Raw genomic sequence first — 12,796 nt, forward strand, 5'->3', positions numbered from 1 at the left:
CTTCTCAAAAATGTAAACCCATCATCTTGTATGTCTGTTTTGAGTATGAACCCCAGAATATGAACATGGGCTCTTAGATATTTGTGTACTGTGTTTATAGCACAATAGTTGAAAGGAGGCACTTTTATTACCATGGATAAGGAAATGGATAAACAAATCACAATACAAGCAGGCATGCAATAAAAGCATTAATTAGGAAGAAAATTTGATGGCATGCCACAACACAGCTGTTCCTTAAGAACATTCAGCTACATAAACCACTCACAAAAGGACAAAGAGGATTTACTTCTCTAAAGCATCTATACTTCAAGAAGATAGAAAGCAAATATTAGTAGTCAGGGATAAGGTAATGGAACTTTAGCATTACTGAGTGCCTAGGAAAGTGAAAAGTTTTCTGGAGATGGAAGGTGATGATGGGCATACAACAGTGGGAATAGTAATGATGCCATTGGGCCACTCACTAATGATAGTTAACACTCATTTTTATGTCATGTGTATATTATCACAGTATTTAAATTCTTATTCTGTTCTTTTCTCACAGCTACTGGACCCTCTACCCTTAGACATCATGGCACTGATCCCAGAATTGAACAAACAAAACTTAAAGAGGTAGCAGGGATCCCACTGCAGGCTCCAACTGTGGACAACTGGAGGCAGATTCAGACCTTCAAGGCCAAGCCAAATGACCTATTCATTTGTACTTACCCTAAATCAGGTAACCTGGTAGAGTAACAGCCCAGCCTCACCCTCTGAGCCATCTGAATTCCTCACTTAAGTTAGAATTTCCTATAATGGAAACATGCCCCTTTTTGTCTCATGATGGGTGCCATCTCAAATGTCTTTATCCCTGGACTTTTTGAAGCCTACTCACCTTTATCATTCATTTTTCTTGGGAAAAGTTGAGCTTTGTCTCTACTGTTTCACCTTTCACAGAGGTTCAAAGTCTTCTTTCCATAGCTAGCAGAATCCTGGCCAGAGTGGAAAGTGAAGCCAACATCTGTATCCACACCCCATCATTAGTACGCTTGAAGAATAATAGGTTTCTGCCTCTTAATCTTTATGGTTTCTGCAGGGACAACATGGATTCAGGAAATTGTGGACATGATTGAGCAGAATGGAGATGTGGAGAAGTGCAAGCAAGCCATCATTCAACATCGCCCCCCTTATATTGAGTGGGCACGGCCACCCCAGTCATAAGGTAAGAGTCCCTTATTCTCTTCTTATCTCTGTCCTTGTCTCTTCATCTCCTCCTATTCTTCATCCTCCTCCTCTTCCTTATTCCTCTCTCTCCTTCTCGTCCTCCTTCTTTGATTTTTGAAACAGATCTTTCTACATAGATCTGGCTATCCTGGAACTCATTATATAGATTAGCTGGAACTCATCTGTCTCAGCCTTCTAACTGTTGGGTTAAAGGCATGTACCACTCTTTCCAGGTCCATCTCTTTTCTTTTCTCTAGTTCCACCAAATATGAGTCAACAGAGAGGAAAGATGTACATGAATGTGAAGTTCTGCCTTATTTTCCCATTATAATTTTTATCTAGTCATGTGTAACTATAGAACACAAGAAGGTACAAAACTTTACTCAGCAACAGTTCATACCCATCTGCTGTCAGTATTCTACAATATTACAACCTAGTACTTTCTGAACAGTATCTAATACTTCAAAATACACACACACACACACACACACACCCCACAAACATGAGGAGGCAATTACTTGTGCTCAGTTGAAAAGCTATTTTTTCACATAATGTTAACCAGATGATTTTTTTGTTTCATACATGCGGAAAAGTTCACAAGGACAGCCAGAAGAGAGAAACTAGGAAGGAAACCTATCCTCCTAAGTTCTCATATTACAGAGCTGTGTTAACAGAAACTTTGGAACCTTAGCAACTGCTGGTGTGAGGGGATGTCAGGACCATTCTCATGTGGAATATGGCACTCTTGGCAAAGTCATTGGCAGTCTCTGATAAATTCTTCCAAATGTCTCCAGACAGGAAGCTCCTGATTAGATACACTTATGGACTGTTAACCCATGCTAGAGGATGTTTTCATGTCAGGATATTCTTTCTATATGTCTAGCTCTCCTATCTCCAGAAGTCCCTGACTATGAAGATGGCCACTTACTTTATAGTCTCATGCCTGGTCTAGCCATGCTTTGAAACCTCTGTGGGTTATCTACCCCAGCACAGAATATCCTGACTGTGATTTTGGGCAGTGTAATCGTCACAGTTGTCTTTGTTAATTCTCCTCCATAGGATTTGTTTCCTCCTTTCTCTTGAACTGACTTAGATCATTTCCTTTCCATAATAGTTTAATTTCTAGATCAATTGGATATTGTGATATGAAGCCTATACAGGTAATGAGACTGTGATATAAATACTATACAGGTAATGAGAGGACAGTGTGTGGTTTCTCACTGTGATGGAAGACTATGTTCATGTATCATAGCTAAGGCAGGTACAGAGAAATTTCCCAGATACTCTCTACCAGTAGGTTTATTTTCCCATCCTTTTCTTAAGATGACAAATGTTTCATCTTCCAGACAAACACAAATTTATGCTCTGTGCTCAGACCTTCTGAAGGCCAGAATTATCTGCCTCATCTCCACAGGGGTCACTTGGCACAGCTGCAGTGACCAGAGAAGGCAACTGTCAGCACAGCCTCTCCTTTTTTCCACCTTGCAGTGCTTCCTTACTCTGGTACCCAAGGGCATGTCTCTTTAATGAAGGAACTCTTTAACAGCCACTTCTGTTCTGCCTTCTCTGAAATTTTAATCAAGCCATGTTTCTTCTCTTGTCAAACTACACACTTCTCATTACTTTTTTTTACTTGCCCACTTTCACTCTGGAACTGAAAAACAGCCATGCACATGAAAATAACATGACACTATCTAGTCTTGAGATTTGTTTACTAAACATGTTAGCCCCTTATTTGTGAATTCAACTTTACTCAAATTCTTAGGACATGAGCAGTATGTTGACAGATTCTTCACCAAAATATAATATAGTAACCTCTAGTCCACCTCTTAATACAGCACTTCCTAACTCTCCTTAGTTGAGCCTCCACTATCTACTCTTTTCTTGACATTTCTTGTCTTCCAAACTCCCACCAGAATGGTTCATTAAGTTCTGATTACAGTATTTTAGGGATGTTCTAGCTTGAAGTTCAAATTTCAGCTCATACTATGAATCTGTCAAAGAAGCTTGAGGCAGGTGAATACATTGTATCTATAGTCAGGAAGCTGAGACCTGTGCTAATGCTCTGTTTACCTTTTTCCTATTTAATCTAATGGCACATTGGGCTTCCTATGTTCTGTAGCTAAGCCTTTCTGGAAACTCCATTACACCTAGAGGAACTTCACTGCATGCCCTCCTGCTGCACGTTTATAGTTAAATGTCACTTATTACCTGTCATACTTCAAGGTTTTGTAAGTGCATCTGCTCCTTGTGTGACAGGCTTTCTGATTATTCATGTAAAAGAATCTTTACTATTTTCTGTGTATCAGAATCCAGATTCCAATGTGCCACTTAACAGCATGATTTCATTCCAATCCTTGAAGCAACTCAGGACTAATTCTCTTAGCCCCTCACTGGCATTACTTGAAAACCCTGATTCCTAAATTAAAGGAAAGATCTTAGAGAGAGTCTACAATATCTTTATTTCCTCTTACCCCAGTTAAACTCAATGATTCACAGAGAAAGTCCCTGTAAGAGTTCTAAACAGAAGTGCAAAAATTATAAATCATGTATCAGAAAAGACATTGTAGAAGAAACATCACTGGACAAAACCATAGAGAAGGTTTGACTCTGGTTTGAAGGAAGGTGAAGGAGTCTGCTCTCTGTTCATGATTGGTTCTGGCTCATTATACAAATGTGCTTATCCTCAGCTTCAAAATGATAGAGTAAAGTCCTTGAGGTTCTCATAAAAAGACTTCAGGTTTGGGTATTGAGAGGGACACAGAGAGGTGTTTCCTTAGAGATGAAAATCTTGTTAGGAGAATTCTTAACTCCATGGACATACAGATAGACAGCAACATGGAAGGGCTCTGATAAGAATCCAAGCAACATGATAGAATTAGAGAAGTCCATTCTAATAGGTTTTATAGGAAGTGAGGGCATTTCATGAACTCAGACTGTCTCTGATTTCTATTCAGCACTAGAATAAAGAAGAGGAAGAGATCGAGAAGAAGGAAGAATTTGATGAGGAAAAGGAGTAGGGGGAAGCGGAGAAATCCCAGAGGGGGATTGTACAACTCAAGCCATGAGGCACATCTAGTTCAGGAAGAACACACTGCACATGTGTGGAATGTGTTGCCATTAGTGGCTGTCTGATCTCCTTGGAACTTGTAGCCTGGGCCTCTAAATTTTCTTAAAGAAATAAGAATTCAGTCTGCCATTCTCCTAGAATTTGAGGAACCAGTGAATCTGATATTCTGTGGGTTGAGAGATTCCTATATAAGTTCTTGGTGGGGGCTCACTGTTCCCTTTACAAAAGAAAAGCGCTACTTCAGGGGTCATGGACTGAGAAGCAGTCCTGTCTGGATTTTCTTAGTAACATACACACTTATCTAAGATTCCAACTTATCTCTTGAAAACTGAAAAGGTAAATTCACTCAAAGCTGGAATCCAACTCTTAAGCTATGTAAGCCGACAAACACAAAAGCAATACCAATTATTCTTCTATAGCTCCTCCCCCCAAAAGAGCAAAAATAAGAGAATCCATATGTGCATTATGGTACTCTGAGTAGCACCTGGAGTGGATATTCTCATGTGCTGGACACAATGTGCAGTCATCTCCTGAATTCTGTTACAGGTGTGGACAAAGCCAATGAGATGCCAGCTCCAAGGATATTAAGGACCCATCTTCCCACTCAGCTACTGCCACCATCTTTCTGGACAAACAACTGTAAGGTAAGATAGCAGCATTTCCCATGGGGACTGGATCAGAAATCCCAGAAATCCAGGCCTCCAGAGTCTGGGTGAGAATACCTTCCTCAACTCTATCTATCTTCTATCTCTGAGACCAAATCCTCTGCAGTAAAGTCAAACACCAGACTAGACTTAGTAGGGTATTTCCCTGGATGCTTTCAAATATGATGTGAAGGCAGAGGTCAGACTGAGGTGTAGAGATCATGTGTTCTTCAGTGAAGCAGACTGGGAGTGGAGAGCAGGAACCATAGGCTAAAGGTTATAGGAAGACTTATGGAATGGAGCACAAACAAGACTAAGCAGATCAAGAGCAAAGGACTGGTGTTCAAATGGTCAGTCCTAGTAGAGCTGCAGGGGAGGCTTGGCTAGAGCTTCAGCAGCCTCCAGGCTTGTTTCACCTTTTCTAGAACTATGTCTTGTACCCTAGTGTCTTGTCTAGTATGTTCCTGACACGATGAAGATGCTGGACTATGCTAGAAGTGTACATGGGTAGAGTAAGGCTGCTGTGGATGGAGCCAAGATTCCAGGATGAGACAATCAATAGCTTTTCTAAGGGTTTTCTTTTTCTAAATGGGAAATAGAGAAAGAAAGGTTAAAAAAAAAAAAAGACTGAGGAAATGGTTCAGTGGTTAAGAGCATTGGCTGTTCTTCTAGAGGATGCAGGCCCAGATACTAGCACCCACTTGGAGGCTCACAACTGTCTGAGACTTCAGTTCTAGGGGATCTGATGCCCTCTTCTCGTTTCTGGGGGGACTGCATGCACATGAGACAAGTTCATACAAGAAGGCAAAACATCAATATGCATAAAATAATTACATAATTTAAATTTTAAGGATTATTTTTAAAAGGACTAAAACATTTCTAGATAGCAGGAGTATAGTTAGGACTCCCATGATCAAATTACTTGCCGACTGCCATTAAAGATAGGAGAGGAATGACCATTCTATTACTGGCATTACTGAGGCCAAATACCACAAAATCACTAAGGAACACCTCCTAATATTGTCCAACTGAGATCAAATAAGTTGATAAAAATTCCTAAGTTGCAGAAAAAAATGGAATAAAATTAAGAAAAGTATAATTAGCCTGGAGCTGTGCATTGGTATTTGATGCCCTGGGTAATTCAGAAACATTAGCTTTAATGTTTGCACAGGGACTGAATAAAGCTTAAGAACAAGGAGATAAGTGAATGAGGAGAGAGACCAGAGATACCATGGGCCAACATCATCCATGTATGGTACAAAATTTATTTTGATTTCAAATTTAAGGTTTTCATTGATATGAGTTTCTTACTGATATAAAAGTGAGATTAATATTGTTACTCTCATGGGCATTGTGCTTATATAACACATTTAGAAATATAAGGTTTAGACCCACTCCTTCTTTAATTTTGTTAACTGATTTGAGATGGTTAGCCTGTAAGTTGAGGGCCTATGGCAAATTCATGGCTCTGAGTTTACTGTTAGGGTGTTTTCTAGTTGTTATTTAGAAATAGCTGAGAGGAGTTAATGAACAACAGTCCACATTGCTTTACATAGATAGCTAGTTTTCAAAAATGTCAGACGTCCATAGAATTGACGTTACAGACATTCCTGTATAAATATTCATTTTGATTAGAAACCTGCCTGCTCCTGACAGCTTCACTGTCTTGCATTCTAAGAAATTAAGCATCTTTGGAGTTAATCCAGTTGTGGTGAGACAGCCACTAGACAAGAACTGCCTCTTTTCATCTACAGACAAATTTCTGTCCAGAAAAGGACACATTTGCAGAATAGTCAACTGATTATATCTGCCAAGACAGAGTAATCAGCCCATAATATTTCTGCATTACTAGGTCTGACAGATGATCCTGGGCCAGAAGACTGAAGATTTGCTCCAATGTTTTGAAGTTTAGGGACTGTCCAGGTGTTCAGTGGTCTCTATATATCGGCTAAGTTTTAGAAGCTTTGTGCTTACCATAATTTCAGTTAATTCAGTCATTCTGGATTTCTGGTTGAAGACTTACATTCTCATAGCCAACCCAGCTATTTACATTGAGAGAACAGATTTGAGAGGATGATTTTCAGCTGACATTCATTCTAAACCCAGGAAAAAGGCCAGGTTCAGAACTAAATCTTTTAGTTAGAAGAGATGACAGAGGTTCTATTTAGTTAACAAAATTGATGGACTGGGTGTTAGGTCTATTCTGTACTTTAACAATTACAATATGGTAATATAGTTGTGTTCAATTTATATTTGGGAGAAAGGAGTCTTTTAACTGGACAGGAAGGGGGAAGTGTTGTGGATAGCCCTGGCCTTGTATTTTGATACTAATTCCCCTTTCCTGTGAAGGGCTGTAGAGGCGGAGTGAGTCATTACACAGGTGAATTCTATTGAAACTTCTGCCCACCTTAATTTGTAAAATAAAGGCTGGATCCAGTGATTGAAGGGTCTGGAAAACCATCAAGTTATAAGGGTCTCATATCTGGGAAATAGAGTAGTGATGTGGTGAATCTGCCCAATCTAGGCTTGCAGAATATATTCATAATTATTGAGTTGTGTTTTCTTTGACCAGTCATACTTGGGTTGGAGGTTTACAGCAACACATGTATACATAGGTGGAGGAGTTGAGCTCTATGGTGCAGAGAATAATCTTCAATGGCTATACTTTCAGTTTTGAATGAGTGAGTTTATTAACCATATATAGAAAGCCAAAGAAAAAGAATAAATAGCAAGCGGGAGGCAAATGGAAGGATGGAGCTAGATAGATAGATAGATAGATAGATAGATAGATAGATAGATAGATAGATAAACAGAGAGACAACAAATCAGGTCATCAAAGCATAATGCAGAAACTAACTGGGCAGCCAGCCCTCTTAAATCTGACAGCTGGTTTTCCCAGCAGAGAGGGTCCCAGGCAGAGTGTAGTATGCAACTGGTGAGGCTTCAAGGTCAAGCAACAAATCACAATAGAAAAATAATGCTACAAAGGTAGGACTCACAAACATCTAGCAAAACTACTGATGAATCTTGGATAGCCAGCCTGCTTACCCATCAAGAGTGCCAGGCCAATTACAGTAGGCCTCCAAATTAAAGGACAAGTAGGAAAGAAATAACATCAGTAGATCCTATGCTCACAACTTTTCAAGATACTAACTGAGGAAGTTTAAGCATCAGATGGAGTTTCACATTGAGCTTTCTCTCTATGACTAAGACCTGACCTTCTAGCATCTCTTTCCTAATGAGCTAACAAAGTAACACCTGTAGGAAATAGTTCACCTTCCAGATGTTCTCAGTAACACAAAGAATTTACTTGGGCTATTTTTACTCTGTTCTTTTCCCTCCTTGTCACAGAGTTTGCAGAGTAGTCTCTTCCCAGATAAGGGATCTTGGAGACCACTTAGAAAAACATGCTTGGTGTTGAAGTGTGTGTGGAGAAACCCCACTTCCAGAGCCATCTTCTTAGTGAATTCAAACAACAGAAGGAAATTTACCAATATAATGTACATTGTGGGTGGTAAAGGAGACCAGGGGCAGCTTCTGGGTAGACTTGAGTCATCTCTCAAAGGTTTTTAAAGCTTAATTCCCTCCTCTTGCCCTGTCCAGGACACTGATAGCTCATACAGGTGAATATAAGATGACCCCAGTGCCAGAAGCATCAGTATACCTAACAGAAATACATATGAAGTCTATATAAAGAATCAGCTCAGCTCAGATCCCCAGATTACCACTGTGATCATAATCATACATTACAACATACGTAAGAAAAGAGACATTCATAAGGGTGTCTGCTAAAGAACATTTAGAGTTGACCCCCAAAAACGTCTAACAAACCTGTTATATGCAAAAATAAGAAAATGTTAATGCTGTGCAAAAAGAAATAATTGTATCAAAAATGACATGAAGAAGTAAGATGTGATTTTAAGTTGAATCATCAAATAAAAAAAATGGTGTTTCATAGTTACACACACATAAATGTATTATACATATATATATATATATATTATATACATATTTAGAGACTTATATATAAAACACTGAAAATTAAAAACAAGAACTAACCTAACTCCCAGACTACGTGCATCTGAATAGAGAAATGTATGAACTTGAAAAGAGGATGAATGAGGGCTGAGGAAAGGCAAGCATCATGTGATGTGGCTAGTACTCAGATACATGAGAAAGAAGGAAGACATTCATAAGATGTCAGGAAATACTCAAGTGAAAGACATCCTGAGGTACAAAGTTCAAGAATTCAAGTGAAAACAAAAATTAAACCAACACTTTAGAATATTCTTTCCATTTAAACACAGCAGTATGTTTACTTGGAGAAACCATAGGCTAGATGTCTATCAAGATGACAAGGTCTACCAGCAGGATCCTTATTCAAATGCACCTAGCATTTGTTTAATCTGTGTGAAAACACACAGATTCCAAAATGACCATCATAGACAAAGGTTTATGCTCATACCAAGTAGGATGCACAGTGCTGCTCCACGTCAAAACACCAGGTGGAGCTATTGCTTTCCCAGAATGAACTAAGGTTTCTGGGAGGCTCATTGGCTTCTAAGTTGGGTAATAGGTCAGAGTTTATAGAGGAAGAGTTAGCCCCTGATAACAAAGGAGAAATCAAGAATTGCGGTAACTATTAATGAGTTAGGTCTGCGCTGGACATAGCATAATTGGCAACAATACTCTAGACTGAGTCTTGCTGCCAGGGCAGGAGAGCTGAGCATACCCAAGAGGACTCAGCCAGAGAAAGAACTCAGAACTTCACATTTTTGTATCCCCTTAACCCACTTCTCTTCTTCTCCAAAGTTCCTTTATGTGGCTCGAAATGCTAAAGACTGCATGGTTTCCTACTACCACTTCTATAGGATGAGCCAGGTGCTCCCAGAACCAGGCACCTGGAATGAGTATTTTGAAACCTTCATCAATGGAAAAGGTAAATAAAAATGCTGGGTTCCCCTGTGCTTTTACTCCACTGAGGCTGAGTTGAGAGAGCTCCCCACGACAGTTGATCACCCAGAGTTTCCTGTGCCTCCTATTTAAAAGCCTTTACTCAGGGATTCCTGGTCTATAGACTTCTCTGAGCCTCTGTCATAATATGAGGATGCAAGTGATCGTGCATAATCAACATGAAGCCACTTTATCTCATATTAAGGCAAAATCCCCAATTCTAACAGAAACTATGTGACCTCAGAATCAAGTAGCTCAGTGTATTTGAGATATATCTGATACAGAGTTTCAACATTTTTCCTTCTCTGATGTACCTTAAACCAAAAAAAAAAAAAAAAAAAAAAGAGTCAAACTTTCCGGACTCAGGAGGTTTCTGGCCATGCAAGCTGTTCTTGTCTGTTACAGTAAGTTGGGGATCCTGGTTTGACCATGTGAAAGGATAGTGGGAAATTCGAGACAGATACCAGATTCTCTTCCTCTTCTATGAAGATATGAAGAGGGTAAGTAAAGTACTGCTTCAGAATCAGGGACAGGGAAGCTCCCTTAGGAATGTGGTTCTGACAGGGTTGTCTGGACCCACAGGACCCAAAGCAGGAAATCCAGAAGGTAATGCAGTTCATGGGAAAAAATATTTGGATGAAGAGGTTGTGGATAAAATCGTCCAGGAGACATCATTTGAGAAAATGAAAAATAATCCTATAGCAAATCGTTCTACCGTCCCCAAATCTATCCTGGACCAGTCAATCTCCCCTTTCATGAGAAAAGGTTGGTGGGGCTTATTTATCGCTAATTCTGAGACAGTCCCCTCTGTACTGGCTGCTTTTGTATGTCAACTTGATACACACTGGAGTTATCTCAGAGAAAAGAGCCTCCCTGTGGAAATGCCTCCATGAGATACAGCTGTAAGACATTTTCTCAATAAGTGATCAAGGGTTGAGGGCCCATTGTGGGTGGTGCCATCCCTGGGCTAGTAGTCCTGGGTTCTATAAGAAAGTAAGCTGAGAAAGCCAGGGGAAGCAAGCTAGTAAGTAACATCCCACCATGGCCTCTGCATCAGCTCCTGCTTCCTGACCTGCTTGAGGTCCAGTCCTGACTTCCTTTGGTGATGAACAGCAATTTGGAAATGTACGCTGAATAAACCCTTTCCTCCCAACTTGCTTCTTGGTCATGATGCTTTGTGCAGGAATAGAAACCCTGACTAAGACACCCTCCAGTCCACACATTATGATTCTAAGAGGGCTAGAGATTTGTTCCTAGTGTACAAGAGTACTAAGCAAGTCTTACAGATAACTAAGACCAGAGCTACTTTAGATGCACACCTCATTGGGTAACCTGCTTGAGGTTAGACTCACTGAGATCTTGACACCAAGAAAGTACTACTCTGCTGTAAGGCTCTACCCCTTGTTAGGACAGCTACTGTGCACATGCCTACCTCGTGTCTTCTACCCTTGTGCCTTTCTTCTACTCCATAGCGGCTGCTTTAGTTTCAGCTTCTGTGCATAAACCAGTTTGACTATGACTCTGAATCATGACTCATGACAGTTTCAGATTTTCAACATGTATTTACTGAGACCCAACCACTTAATGCTTCCTAGATTTTGAAAGAATTCTGATTAGCCCAGATGGTTCACTTTTAAGTGAAAACTGTTATTTTTTTAAGTTAGTACACACAATAACTGTAAGAAAAACTAATACTGTTTGACAATTTCACACAGATCCTCACAAAACTTACTTCCCAAGAAGATAGGCAGGAAATGAAACCCATCCCACTGTCTCATTAACATACGCACTTTTTCCACAGCAGTGCAACCAGGACTGGAATTTACACACTGCTCCAGAACATCTTTTTTTTTTTTTTACTTTCAGTATACAATTTAATTGATTTTATTGCCCTTACAGTATACCAAATATCCCAGATCCTGAAACAAATCAAACACTTCTACCTCTTTCTTAATCTCTGGTGAGGATTTGACAAGTAGCCTTTTTTCAAGCCCATCCATGTCCAGCATTCTCTGCATACACTTGTGTTTGCTTCTTTGCTTGCTCGCTTTGGCTCACAGAAAGACAAATATAGATACCATGACAGAAATCTGTTCACTATAACACAAATTGCGGTTACATTATGTACTTTTGCTTACTAGAATATGAGCCATCTCTCCAAGGCAAGAAACACAGATCTCTACCCACCACTGTTTATACAGGTCTCATGGCTATGCTGTTATTCTTCCAATTATTTCTCTAATAATAGATACTGTGTTTACATTTTTATGATTAATCCTAAAATGAACATTTTTGTTCATCAAGTTGGATAATATTCTATAAGAATCACAGGTGTTCCAATGAGTATCTCTCTATCTAAAATTATTTTAATCAGCTCTTGTTGAAAAATAGAATCTCATTACAATAATATAATCTACAAAAAAACAATTCACAGAAATAAACTATACAGATCAATAAATTTTTATTAATAAATAAAACTATGCGATCAATACACTAAACCAAAGAAGCAAGAATTCTATCACTTTGAGCAATATTCTGTAGTATCCTTTTAAGGAAATCTCTTCCTTTAGCGAAAAATGCTCTAATTTCTCAATGTAGGTTGGTTATGTGTGTTCTTACATGGCATAAACCTGAAATATCACATTATGTATTTTCTTATGACCAAGATCTCTGGCCAATATAACATCTTAAGATCTCCTGGTATGGTTATATGTCTACTATTCATTAATTTTTATGACTGTGACTATCCAGTATATATGTGTACCATTGTAGAGCCAGGATTCAGTGTCACATTTAATTAATTGATGACTTGATTTAGAAGATGGTACCCCTGGACAAAGACAACTAGGGCCCTTTCTCAGCCAGGGGAGGTAAGGTAATGAGGAATTGGGCTCCTGTCAGGATAGCTCCAGTGTGGGCACTCCACACT

At 39.4% G+C, this 12,796-nt stretch overlaps 1 pseudogene; it reads left to right on the top strand.

Moving 5' to 3' along the window:
- The first annotated feature begins 568 nt into the window (after nt 1–568).
- LOC114620558 lies at nt 569–11,831 on the top strand (annotated as a pseudogene).
- The last annotated feature ends 965 nt before the right edge of the window (nt 11,832–12,796 follow it).

Source organism: Grammomys surdaster, unplaced genomic scaffold, assembly GCF_004785775.1.
Source record: "Grammomys surdaster isolate TR1022 unplaced genomic scaffold, NIH_TR_1.0 169, whole genome shotgun sequence".
NCBI lineage: Eukaryota > Metazoa > Chordata > Mammalia > Rodentia > Muridae > Grammomys > Grammomys surdaster.